Here is a 14,469-nt window from a genome sequence, read left to right as displayed (position 1 = left end):
ACTTGGCCTGCATTCCAACACATCTGTTCATCTTCAAGCAGATGGTAAATGAGAAGCAAAGTCCTTTTCTCAGATTGAAGATCCCAACCAGTGCAATTTCCTGCAAGGTCCATAATGTGGCTTTTACATCTGCATAGTGGATGCTTCAGTGACTTAATCCTATACATCTGACTTCACCCAGAAATCAGTCAGAATAACCCACAGCACACACACTTCTGCATGAAATTCCTTTATCAGCATTCACATTGGAAGCAAAGGCTATGACAGGTCACATCACTTTTACTTTTGTGTCCACGTCCTCAGGGAAGAGTCACCAGCTCACCTGCCTTTTCCCCCTGCGGGTGGGAATCACAGCAAGAGATGACTGCTTATTGAGGTCCCTGAGTCAGGAACAGTGCTGGGGGTATTGAATGCTTATTTTTTAATCCACACAACAGTTATTTATTGTGGATTCTCATTTCCATTTGAGAGACTAGGAGATGGGCTCCGAGGCATGCTCAGACTCATCCAAGGTCACACATGCTAAAGCGGTGGGTCCGAGACTTGAACCCAGATCTGAGCCCCCAAGGCCAAGCACATTTGCTACTTCCGGTTGGTCAGCCAATGATAATTTGTGGTAGAAGGTCAGATAAGGAATCTGAAGACGGAATCAGAGCCAAGCACCCGGCTGACCAGGGACCTACCTCCCTTGCCTCCCTGAGACCTGTGGGTAGGACAGGGATAAGCAGCGAGACCTACAGTTAGAACCCCATCTGGGACTCACAGCAGCTCCTGTCACCCTCAGTTTGAACCCAAAGACTCCACCCTGACGTTGTTATGTATCTTTCTGAGGCATGGATGATGGCATTAAAAAATAATAATCCAAGCTGGGCTCGGTGGCTCAGCCTGTAATCCCGTGCCTTTGGGAGGCTGAGGTGAGTGGATTGCCTGAGCCTGCGGGTTCAAGACTCGCCTGGGCAGCGAGACCTCATCTCTACAATAAATCAAAAAATCAGCTGGGCATGGTAGCACATGCCTGTAATACCAGCTACTCGGAAGGCTGAGGCGGAAGGATCGCCGGAGCCCAGCAGGTCGAGACTGCGGTGGCCAGGAGTGACCACTGCACTCCAGTCTGGGCGACAGAGTGAGACTCCAGCTCAAAAACAAAATAATAATAATAATAATAATCCAAAGAGGATGCTTTCTAGAAAGGGATGAGGGAGAGAAGCGGAAATGAAATGCAGCAATGTCTTGGGATGAAGATTAAGAAAATCGCCAAGATGCTACTTCAGAGCATTGATGTTGCTTAGTTGATGACCACCTCCAACCTTCTTGTTTCATGAGAAAAATAGCCCCTGTGTCCATCTCCTATTAGTCACGAATGGGTTACTTGCAGCTGACAGCATTCCTAACTGACAAACAGTGAAAGGACATACCATGGATTTAATATACCCAATGAGCAGCCATTTTAATATTGCCTAAATCTTATGTTTGTCTAGCCGTTCATTTAACTCACCCTCTAATCACTAGCCAAGGACAGAACTGGTTTCTCAGAGGTAGCTATTGATCATTGCTCTACAACTCCCCTCTGCGCCTTGTTTTGTAGTAATTAGCTTTTCTATTTCAAGAATTTGCCTCCACCCATAAGACTCAAGTTAACCTAATTAGCCCTTCATAACATTCATGACACAGACAGACCCCACCACCAAGGCAGTCATGTGACTGACCCACCCACCTGCCTGCTGTCCATCACCTGACGACCGTACCTGTGCTTACCTGCCCCTTTGTGATGACATGAAACAGATTACCACCCAATCACCTTAACAACCTTCCCACATCAAAGGGAAGGATTAAAAGGTTTCAACCACAAGTAGTCATTTGCCATTGCCAGGCCATTGCAGCCACTGCCTTGCTAAGCGATGGTGTGGCCACGTGCTCTTTGAGTTATGGCCAGACCGTGTTTCTCTTAAGCTTTGGCCCTCCCCTACGTTGGGGAGGTGAATCTCCTCTTTTTCTCTCTCTCTCTTTCTAATTTAGTTTTCAAATAAACTATATTTTCTAATCTAACTTCTGTGCAATTCTTTGCATCTTTCATGTGGCATCAGATTGCATCCCAGACACCCACATCCCCAGCAGGCCTGACCTAACATTCTGGAGGTCCCACTGGGAGTGTGTCCTGACAAGCAGTTTAAGCTGGAAGCCACCTGTAACACACCCAAAGCCCTCAGTGACTATCCAGGAGGGAGATCTCCATCCTTTGTTTACTACAGCCAGGGTCTCTCATCACAGGGTTCTTTCCCAAGCATCTGAACTTTCTAGCTCATCTAAGGCAAGTCACCCAGTATGCTTTGCTTCTCCCTTCTAGAACCCTGCGGCAAATTCCAACTCATGCATTGTCAAGGGATCTTTATCCACTGCGCATAATAGCCACTGCTTGTACTCTAGCTAACATTTCCCAAATTAAAAAAAAAAAAATCAAGAGTTTGCTTCCCTGCATTCCTAGCTCAATAAATACAACCAAATGATGGGAGATGAAACTCAAACAGCCAAGCATTCCATCTGAATCCAGATTCTCCCAGGCGAGGCACGCCTCCCACAGCCACACCGTTCCCCAACCCTGCCATTAGTAAGACAAACCCCTACTTACAATCAAAATGGACTAGATGTGTAACCAGGAGGCAACTCACTTCCAGGAATGCCGGGCAGCACCCGCCTTGTCCCCTCTGCATCCACCTCCCTGTCCCGCCAGCCTCCTCTTCATCACCAACTCTTGTCAGGGACCTCTGTCTCTCTGACGTCAGGGACCTAGCCTCTCTTCTTCCCTTCTGGGTTGTTTTCCTACCTCCTGCCTTGGGGGAAGCAATCTCTTCCTGCAGGCATTTTCCTCTTCTCCAATGCTAGCATTTGCTTTTCTGGATGAGACTCAGTCTGCCTTCAGTGGGAATGTGATGGAGAGTCAAGAAGTCAAGATCAAAAATTTTTTTTTTTTACTTGGAGTCTCACTCTGCCTGCCAAGCTGTACTGTAGTGATACTATCATGGCAACCACAGCCTGCTGGGCTCAGGTGACCCTTCCGCCTCAGCCTCTCAAGTAGCTGGGACTACAGGTGGCCATCATCATGCCTGCCTGATTTTTTTCTTTGTAGAAATGAGATCTTATCAGGTTGCCCAGGTTGGTCTCGAATCCCTGGGCTCAGGTAATCCTCTTGCCTCAACCTCCGTAAGTGCTGGGATTCTAGGCATGTGTCACCGCGTCTGGCCAGATTTTATATTTTAAAATGAAAATGCACACAGTTGGGCATGGTGCAGAGGAAAAAGGAAAAAACTTACATTTGGCTTCAAGGCGTAAAATTAGTGCAACCAGCCTGGAGGCAAGTTGGGACCCAGCCAGATCCCATGTGAATGTGTTAGTTTATGTTCAGTGATGCCATCTAGCAAAAAAGTAGAGACTCACACAAATGTGTTACAGGAGTGCAAAAGCAAAGCATTGCAAACAACCTAGATGCTCAACAAGTATAGAGTCGTTTATTAATAAACAGATGCAAGGCAAGAGGGCAGCCATTGAGAAGCATTTTTGCAAAGAATAGTTAACACCAAGAAAAACTCATAACAATTCATATATTAAATAGGAAACTAGTACTAGAAAGATCCGTGCCTGGATGCACTTCCATAGTCTGAACATCCATGGACGTAGAACCAAGGGCACCTTCCGCTAGGACACACTCAGTGGCACTTCGCGAGCACTTACCACACTCTAAATGCTGTTCTAAATCCTCAGCGCCACTCACTCCTCACAGCCACCCCCTGAGTCTCGTTATTGTGTCAGCTAAGGCTCTGAGCCCCACAGCTAATCAATATCAGATCTGAGATTTGAATCCAGGAATCCAAGATCCCCGGCCTTTTAGCTGAATGCTACAAACACCAACATTTACATTGAATATATTAGGATGATTGTCAGTGGAGAAGGAGAGGGGAGATGGAAGGAAATAAACAAGAAGACATAGGCCAGGGACTTGTACAGCCTGGTAAGCAACCCTCCACAGGAGGTCCAGGGAGGGAGGAAGGAGGTGGGAGGAATGAAGCCATACACAGAGTTCCAGGTATAGGCATGTGTGTGTGTATGTGTGTGTGTGCACGTGCATGCGTACACGTGTCTTATACAGTCAGCTCAGGCTACTACAACAAATATCACAGACAGGGTGGCTTAAACAACAAACATTTATTTTTTAGAATCCTAGAGGGAATTCAAGATCAAGGACTGGGTTCTTGGTGAGGGCCCCCATCCAGGTTCACAGAGGGCTGGCTGCCTTCTCGCTGTATCCTCATATGGCAGAGAGAAAACTCCCGGACCTTCTTACAAGGGTATTCACCCCACTCATGAGGATCCACCACCATGGTTCCAATCACCTCTCAAAGGCCCCACCTTCTAATACCATCACATCAGGGCTCAGATTTCAGCATATGCATTAGTGGCACACGAACACTCAGTCCATAACATACATAAACACACACATGCTCTCTGGCATGCCCTTGTACCCTTACTACCTAGAAGGGCATGCTTGTCCCAGGGATCCATTCATCCCCCACCTTACCCTGGTCACAGCTGACTCAATCAGGGCTTAGCACTAAACACAAGGGAAAAATGATTCCCAGGCTGGGCAGCAATCTCTAACCTCAAAAGGTATTCGGTTCAGATAGTCAAAAGGTCCGGGGAATCTGTGCTTAAAAACATGGAAAGAATTTGTGAGTGAGGGTGGAACCGGAGGTGGCATGGAGGGTACCGAGGGGCCGAGATGGAGCATCTGGGTTCAAGACCCGTGGCTTCCAGAAGTGCTGTGAGGTGGGGGGGAACAGCAGAGCTGCACAGAATATGGGCAAGTCAAACCTCACAGATGCACGTGGACTTTTGGAGGGGGTGGGGGTGATGGGAGAGGACAGGTGAGAGAGAGAGACAGAAAAGAGAGATGGGGGAGAGAGAGAGAGAGACAGACAGACAGACAGGGAGCCTAACCCCACTGAGCCCTCCCAGGTCCAGGCATTCTGCATGTAAGCCCATTCAATCCCAGCAACAGCCCTCCAAACAAACCAGAAGTATCACACGCCATATTGCTATCTATTTCATAAACTGTACAATGCACCGTTATTATTCTGTGAACCACAAAAAAAGTACATTTCAAAATAAGTTATAAGATGCTGTTGATTGTGCAAGGCACTCTGATTTCAGAGATGTTAAAAAGTGGGCAAATGTATATCTTAGAATAGATAAATTTCTGTGTGTGTGCAACTACTCTCCCCTTACGCGCTCCCTGACAGACATGACTAATCAGACATGCCACGGTTGCCTGCCAGGGCTTGATGTGGTCTCAGAATACTTCTCAACACAGGGCACCAGACACCCACCACCAGGTCGCAGCAGGCATGACAAATGACACCTACTTGTGAGTCCTGGTCTGGGCCTAGGAGTTCTGGGATGGGATTATGAACAGGTCACTCCCTCAGTGGGGTGATGGACTCTGGAACCAGCCTCCACTTCCTTAGAGAAGTGAGTCCATGACTTAAGGAGCCCACACAGAAAATAGTTAGAGGGCCATGTCCCATTTTAAATGACCCCCACCCGTACCCTCCACACTTAATCTGGCTCTTACCTCTGCAGGGAGAAGCTCAAATGAGTTGTCAGGGTTAACTGTCCAGAAGTCTTGGAATTGCTTCTGGAACACTCCATCAAGGGTGGATCCTTTCACCAGGAGCAAATCCTATTTGCTGTTAGTAATGTATAGTTATGAATACACACACACACATACACAGACACACACACACATACACAGAGGTATCCCAGCAGGAAGAGTCAGCTACCTCGGCGTTTGTCATTAATGGTCCTTTGTTCCCTGTTGGCCTGTGCTAGCAAACAAATACTTAGAGTGGCCTAGGGTTAGAGAAAAGCCTCTGGTCCCACATTGCTGGTGAGACTGCAAAGGAACACAGCCACTCTAGAAAACAGTCTGGAAAAATGAAACATGATATTACAGTCAACCCAGCAATTCCACTCCTCAACATTTACTCCTAAGAAATGAGAACTTACGTTCACCCAACAACCTGCACGTGAATGCTTGAAACAGCTTCACTCCTAATGACCCCAAACTGGGAAGACCCAGACGTCCTTCGAGGGGGGAATGGCTAGCCTCAAGGAACACTACTCAGCAGTAAGAAAGAACAAAACACACAACAACCTGGGTGTCTCCCTTGAGAACTACACTGAGAGGAAAAGCCAGTCTCAAAAGGCTTCAAACACCATGATTACATTTCTAGAACATTCTTGAAGTGGCAAAATTACAGAAACGAAGAAGAGATCAGTAGTTGCCAGGGGCTATGGGGCAGTGGGGGGAGGGAAGGAAGGGGATGTGGCTGTGAAAGGGGGGTCCTTGCCGTGGGGGAAATGCCCTGTGTCCTGACCATGTTGGGTCAGGATCACAGTTGTGACTTTGTGCCATGGCTGACGTTGCCCATAGAATAGGACCCCATGTTGATGACACTATACCAAAAGTGACCTCTGGAAAGCTGGAGAGTGTGTGGGATTTCTCTGCGGTGTTTCCTTTAACTGCCCTTGAATGTACCATGGTCTCGAAATAAAACGGTTTTCTTTTGTTTGTTTGTTTGTTTGTTTGTTTTTTTAAACAGAGAAAAATAGGAACTGGCAGAAAACTCCAGAGTCAGTGGCACTCACCAGTCTGTCTGCCCCTCTCTCCCCTGCCCCTTCTTCCCAGCAGGCCCATGGGACTAGTTCTGGTTGGTGGAGGTGAAGCTCCTCTTCCGGTGTGAGGCTCTGATGTCCCCAGCCACAAAGGTAAGGGGATGCCCCTGAGAAGGAGGGGACCCGTGGCAGGCTCTGTGTGAGATACAAAACTGGGCCACACTAAGCCACCGAGGTCTGGAGACTGCCTGTTACTGCAGCACACCCCTGCCTGTCTCACTCTTATCCTGCCGAGCTTGTAATGTGATTTCCATCTGACCCCGAGCTCTGGACTGAGTTGTGGGAGACTGAAAGAGTCTGTTTTGGGGGAATGTTGACACCTCCGGGAGGGGACTGTTCCCAAGGCAGGGGGAAGCAGGAGGACCCTTACCTCATAGCGACACTTGGGGGTTGGAACAGAGGGCAGCTCAGAGGACAGCAAGGTGTCTGCCTCTGGACTTCACCCTGAGCTCAGCTCCACGGGCGGGTCCCAAGGAGGCAGAGAGAGAGAGAGAGAGAAACCTGTGGGGAAACATGGAAAACAGTTTCATTCAATGCTCTAACTCTTTGGACCACGGACAGGGTTTGTGGGGATTCCCTGCTAGTAGAAAACATAAGTGGGTAAAGGCCTTTCCTATAGTCACCCAGAGGCAGCCAAGGGAGACCAAGGCTCATGAGAGACACCAGGGCAGGGACGGGGGATTTGGGGGATTTGAGAGACACAAGGGCAGGGATTGCGTCTGGCAGGCTTATGCAGCATCTGATGGAAGAACCCGCTGGGTTTCCCAGATATCGGTGGCTGGTGGGAAGGGGAGTATATGCTGTTAGGGCCTGGAATTGTTTCTTTAGCAGAGAAAGGACTGATGAAATTTGGGATAACTTCCATCGACACCCAGCGACCTTCATGCAGGGTGACTCAGAAGCAGCACCTGAGACAAAAATTGGGTCCAAGTAGTTGACTTGGGAGGGGATCCCAGGAAGCCAAGTGAGGACGGGAAAGGAGACAGGCCAACACAGTGTGTGCAGATGAATAAGTAATGCTGTCCCCTGCCCCTCACACACAGAGCAGACTTCTGAACAGTCTTCTGGAGGACAGGGGCTGGGTTCTTGTCCATGGACTCCCTGCCCGTGCTGGCCAAGGGGTGACCGGGAAGCATTCGTTCCTCAACCTTTATGGGTCCCACCTTAGCTGCGGGGCAGGCTCTCAGCCCACAGACAGAGAAGTGGTGAGACCCACCCGCCACAGCTGAGTGAAATCAGAGGTGGGCTCCAAGGACACCGGGCAGTTGCCCACAGCATCTGGCCCACCATTTGTGATCACAGATCGGTGAGACCCAGGCAAAGCCCCAGAGCGTTTTCCACCTGTGAACCCAGAGAAGGCTGTCACTATTTCATCATAGCACTGTTCGAGAGCCACCCTTCTAGGCAAAAGCCACAGAGTTCCCCAAGAAGAGTGAATGGGGCAGTTTTCTCAGATTCGTCCTTTGATGGGACCCTAGGGTCTCAACAGTGAATCCAAATCAGGGGGCACAAACTCAAGACAGAGACGCTGAGAAAGACCCATGGCTTGTAAGTTCCCACTGGTCTCACAAACCCCCCGTCCTCTGTCTACCAAGGCAGAGCCAAGGTGGCCCCTTCCCCAACAGCTACGTGAGGTCTTGGTTCCTTTGAGAAACAAGTGGGAACGTGGCCATTTTTAACTTTAGAGTTAAAATGTCAACCAGAGTAAAAATGTTAAAGTGGAAGAAAGATGCTTGCTTTGCTGCAAGACAAACCATCCCACAATAAATGACTTAAACAGAAAACAGCCATTTATTATTTCTCATGATTGAGTGGGTTGATGGGTTTCAGTTGGACAGTTTCTCCACTCTCCAAAATGTCAGTCAGCTGGGGCTGTGGCTATCTGAAGGCTCATCTGGGCTGGACATCCCTGGGGACATGCTTACACGATTGATGCCCAGTGCTGGCTTTTGGCTGGGAGCTGGACTGGGGATGTCAACTGAAGCACTTCCATTCTCCTCCACACTGCCCCTCCACATGTATGAGATTCTCATGGTGTGACAACTTGACTCCAAGAGGAGGTGATAACAAAGATGAAACTTGAAGCTCAGCTCTCTTAAGCCCCAGCCTTGGACATCACACAGTATCACCTCTACCACATCCTGTTGGTCAAAGCAAGTCTCAGATTATTCCAGATTCAATGGGAGAGGAAACGAATTCAATGGGAGAATTGGCACACACATTTTTTAAAAAGTAGCCCTATTTAACCTATCAATGTCTGCTACATTCTGGGTACAATTGTTTATAATTCTCCATGAAAATTGCACTTGCCTCCATTCCCAGAGATCTCTATATGTTTCATCCCATTAGGACCTCAGAACCAGGCAGGCTAGAGGTTGGGATTTTTTCATCTAAACCAGGTCCCAGTGCAGGTGAAGCACTTTGGGTTTCAGTGCTTCAGTGTAACTTCTCCACTGTGATTCCTTGAGACTTATGAACTGAGAACATGAGGTAGGACCCCCCAAAACCCAAAATTTATTTATAAAAAGAAGTGTGTTTTTATTCTCACATGTTTAAACTTCAGTCCCCTTCAAAGTCCTCTCCACTGGATGCAATACATTTATTGGGATGCTTTCTCCACTGGTCGAAACAGGTTTTGAACTCGTCGATTCTGATGCCCTTGAGTGCTTCTGCTATTTTTTGTTTCACCTTTTCCACATGGGCAAAACACTTCCCTTTGAGGACTTTTTTATCTAGGGAAACAAAAAAAAAGTCACTTTGGGTGAGATCAGGTGAATAGGGAGGTTGGGGTACGGGGGCCCTGCCATTTTTGGTCAAAAACAACTGAACACTCAGCACAGTGAGGTCAGGTGCATTGTCATGGTGGAAGAACCTGTCCCTGTTTGCCACCACTCAGGACGTTTCTTCAGCAAATCATGACACAACCTTCTCAAAACTTCCAGATGAAAACTCTGGTTGACCATTTGATCCAGAGGAACAAATTCCTAGTACACTATAAGGGGCCTGCCCTCCGAAAGATAATTCCATTTTGGGGGTCCCTCTTCATACAAATGATCTTCTCACACACTCACTATACAAAGGACAATGGAACCAGGACACTCACAGTCGAAATTCTCATCCAACAAGTGGGAGGGAAGCTCATGGCACTCACTGGTCCAAAGCAGTTCTGAAATCCAGCTGGGCCACTGTCACCAATTCTCCCAGCTCTTGGAGCAGGACATGTTTTCTGATCAGGGCCCAGCTCTGCTGTCTGGGTGTGCTACTCTGTAGCTCTTGACTCTGCCCTCTAACTCTTCCTTCCTTCTCCATAAGAAATGGCTCATTGTAGCTGAGTAGCTTCCTCAGCTTGCTTTCTGCTAAGAGATTTCTTTTTATTTTGGACTTCCTTTGGATTGAAGCTAAGAGAGTTCTTTCAAATGGGGGGAGAGGGAATGTTTTATATGTTAACTGTTAATGTACTCCATGAGATACAAGGTATACTCACAGATCTATTTAAACAGGTACCACTCCACTTAGGAGTCTTGTGAATCCAAGTTGGATACTGTGGGACAATGCCTATAAGATTGTTTAAAAGACCCTTTGTTTGGCATAGAGATTCTAGGGACACCCCTAAAAATCTGAGCTCTCACAAAGAGTCTTCCAGCTGTACCTTTGAACTGACCGTGAGCCCAAATTCACATTTTACTGAAAGCACCTGGATTTGATATTTCCTCCAGGATTTATTTGTGTTTAGGATATTTTGCTGTCAGGGAAATTGTTTGGGGACCCTCCAGGTTCTTTAAATTCTGCTTGAAAATTGAATAGCTCTTTTTTCCAGCTCATTCATGTCTTTCTTCGTGGGCATGATTGAAGAAACAACCTTAGCCAAATCCGTAAGTTCATGAGGTACATTTCCTATTCTTCACATTATCCCTGGCAAATGTGTCACTAACTGTACAGGCAGGTCCTCTTTTCCCCAGTCCTCAGCAGTAACGTCTTTGCTGCCTTCATATCCTCTGCTATAACCTCCTCATTGGCCTGTGGGCCTTTACCTACTTTCCAGTCACAGAGCCAATACCATGTGTTTTAAATTTTTGTTATAGCTGCACCCCGCTCCTGGTAACAATCTCTGTTTCAGTTATCTATCACTGCATTACAAACATCTTTAAATCACAGTGACTCAACAGAGCTCGGTGGCTCAGCCTGTTATCCCACACCTTTGGGAGGCTGAGGTGAGTGGATTGCCTGAGCCCGTGGGTTCGAGTCCTGCCTGGGCAGCGAGACTTCATCTCTACAATAAATCAAAAAATCAGCCGGGCGTGGTAGTGCATGCCTGTAATTCTGGCTACTTGGAAGGCTGAGGCGGAAGGATCGCCAGAGCCCAGCAGGTCGAGGCTGCGCGACAGAGTGAGACTCCAACTCAAAAAAGAAAAAAACAATCACAGTGACTCAAAGCAACAACAACCAGAGCACACTGGTTCTCCTCCTGGAAAGAGGCCTGGGCTTCTCACTGAAAGGCAGCTGGCTTCCAAGAGGGTGTGTTCCAAGCATAAAAGCAGATGTTTCATCTGTCTTAAGACCCAGCCTCAGAAATCACACAGTACTTCACCACATTCTGTAGGCCAAGGGAAGTCTCAGAGCCATCCCCAGTACAAGAATCCACACTTTAGTGAGAGGAAGGGCATAGGATTTGTGGCTTTCCAACACAATGCTCATGCAGAATGTCCCAAGGCCAACCCCACTTCCAGGAATGACCCGTCCACCATCTTGCATCTTTTCTTTATGTATTAGAGATTTTCTTGGAAAGCACTAGATTAGAAAGAAACATACATGCTTGCATTGGTTCTGGTACCTTTCCCCATGGGACCCCAAGCATTTTTTAACTCTGAAAGTCTAGACCATAATCCTCACCTTCCAATGTCCCACTACTCCTTCTCTTGTTTAGCAAATCCCCTCCCTTCCACTGGGAGGTTGCTGTTGTCTCAGTTTTACCTTCAGTCTGGTTCTTAACACCTTCACCACAGTCACTGTGGAAGTGTCTCTTAAAACTGAATTACGTGGACTTTGAACCCTGATGGGCCATTTTGACTACTGATTTCCATATGCTTATTTCTCTTCTTTTTCTCTCTTTAATTCTTGAAAGGGGGGTGGGGGGACTCTGAGATTTGCCTTGAAAACACAAAACACTTCTCCAGTATTGACAATTTGTCTTCATCAACCAGTTAGTGCGGAATGGCATCCCCAAGGGAATGCAAAATTGAGCATACAAAGTGGTTAAACTAAGCCATGAGCCTGGGAGCCAACACTCCCAGGCATCTTCTTAGTTCTGTGGATCTGTGTGGTCTTGGGGGGCATTCATTTGTGACCCCAGTGCCTCTGTTTCCCAGCAGAATTATAAATATCAATGTCCTTTCCTGCTTGAGGATTTTCTCCTTCAGAAACCAAAATGTTGCCCTAAAAATATTTGTTTGAATGTGAAAATGAAACCACAGAAAGTCACATAGCTTCCAGTATGTGATACTGTATACAGTATAATACAATGTAACGACATTATCTTTTTTTCTGTGTGGGCGTGTTGTAAAGTCCAAAAAGCAGTGACATATAACAGAAGATTGGGATTCTAATCCAGCCCGGAGATTAACTAATATATGGCTTTACACAAGTTACTTAGACTCCCTGGGCCCCAATTTTCCACATGTAGAAAGAAGAATGCTGGACCAGATGAGTAGTTCTCAACCTTAGGTGCCATAGAGTCAACTGGGAAGGTTTTTTTTAAATGCCAATGCCCAGATCCCACCGCAGACTCATTAATTCAGAATTTGTGAGTGTAAGACCTGGGTGGGCCTTGGAATTTTTAAAAATTCCCTAAGTAATTCCGGTATGCAGCCAAGATTGAGAACCTCTGAACTGGGTCCATAGCTTCAAAACTATTTTGTAATCAAGATCTGTTTTTTAAAACAAAACTTACACATAGAGGTCCTGTGTGCTGAACAAGGACACATGCAGTGTTCAGGCTTGAGCAGGAGAGGAGCCCAAAGCTCCGAGATCCCTTTCAGCCCCTGGAACCCAAGAGTTCTGCTGGATATAGTTTAAAACTGTTGGAGACTAGACTAATACCAAGATTGCTTAAAGAACTAAACTTCTAAAGTTGTATGAGAATAACCAACAGGTGAAGTACTACTATCTGGATCATAGATAATCTCACAAATCTATCTTCTTTATAAAATGTTGTTTCCACCCAGTATCATGTCTGGTGATGGAACTGTGAGATAAACTTGACTACAGTCAGGATATCCAGTCAGCTGCTTCCATGGGTGCCCTCACCAGTCACAGGGCTACCTGGGGTCCGTCTCTCTCAGAGCTCAAGGGGAAAGGTTCCAAGGGCTTTAATATGTGTGGCAATGGACAAGGGATGGTTCCACCAGAAATACCCCGAACTACTGCAGCTCATGCTATGGAGTGAAGAGTATTTGCGTTACACAGGAAGTGCAGCTAATACTATGGAGGGAAGAGTATTTGCCTTACACAGGAAATGCAGGGAATCTGTTTTCAGATGCAGTAGGGAACACTGCTACCAGACACTAGACCCAATCAGGAGGTCTCAGCTCCAGCCCTGAAGTATTTTAAACAAACTTCCTTTTGCTGTACAAGTTCAGTGTGATGAGTCATTCTACACGTCCACTTGACAGTGCCGTGGGGTGCCCTGATTATTTCTCGGTGTGTCTATGAGGGCATTTCCGGCTGGATAAGCATTTGGCTCCGTGGACTCTGCAGATCACCCTCTCCAACGTGATCGAGCGCCAACCAACCCATCGAAGACCTTAGTAGGACAAAAAGGTGGAGGAGGGTTGACTTCACCCCTTTGTCTTCCAGCCTGGGGACAGTGGTCTTCTGGCTCAGGCCTGGAATTTCATTGTCAGCACCCTGGGTCTCTGGCCTTTGGACTTGAATAGGAACTGCACCAGTGGCTTTCCTGGGCCTCCAACTTGCAGATGGCAGGTCATGGAACCTCATAGCCTCCATTATCACATGAGCCAGTTAGAATCTATGGGCTCTGTTTCTTTGGAGAATGTTGACTAATACAGTCACAAAGCATGAACGTGCCAAATATAGTCTCCAGGGCACACGGCCAAAGTCCTCAGATGAGTGACAAGTGGCAGACAGAGAAATGACAACATGGAGCCCTCACTCAGATTATCAGAAAAGTCAGCATCACAGAGTCCAGGCTCTGGACAAGGTGGGGTGACAGAGGCATTCTCCCTTGTGTGCATCCTTTGAGCGGCCGCCAAAAGATTCAGGGATCAAAATTTTTAAAGTAGTCTAATGTAGCATTTTTGAAAAGTCAAAATTAATGCAGACAATGCCATAATACACAGCATAAACAATGTGGAAATTTTAATAAAGAGAGGATCCATATTCCTGATTTTTCTTATTGTCACCGTCTTCAACATAGCTCATGGCACTGACAGGGTCTTTTGGAAAGAAGCAAAGAAAGCTTCATCGAAACCATAGATAGTAAACCAAAACTATGCCATTATGTCATCGGCAGTACCATCGTCCAGTTTGTTGTGAGGACTGAGGACTTCTCGAGGTCCAGACATGCTACCAATACCATTGGCATTTATCGTTCACAACCTTCCTGAGAGGTAGACATGTATTGCTATTTCACTAACGAAGAAGCCGAGGCCTCGAGAAGATAAGTTCTTCATTCAAGTGTGAGAGGAGAAAATGTGAAACCTCCGAGAAACCCATCTGCAGAGCCCA

This window comes from Carlito syrichta, unplaced genomic scaffold (assembly GCF_000164805.1).
Source record: "Carlito syrichta isolate Samal-C Ts95f unplaced genomic scaffold, Tarsius_syrichta-2.0.1 Scaffold307050, whole genome shotgun sequence".
In the NCBI taxonomy this organism is placed as follows: domain Eukaryota; kingdom Metazoa; phylum Chordata; class Mammalia; order Primates; family Tarsiidae; genus Carlito; species Carlito syrichta.
This window is presented reverse-complemented; position numbering follows the sequence as displayed.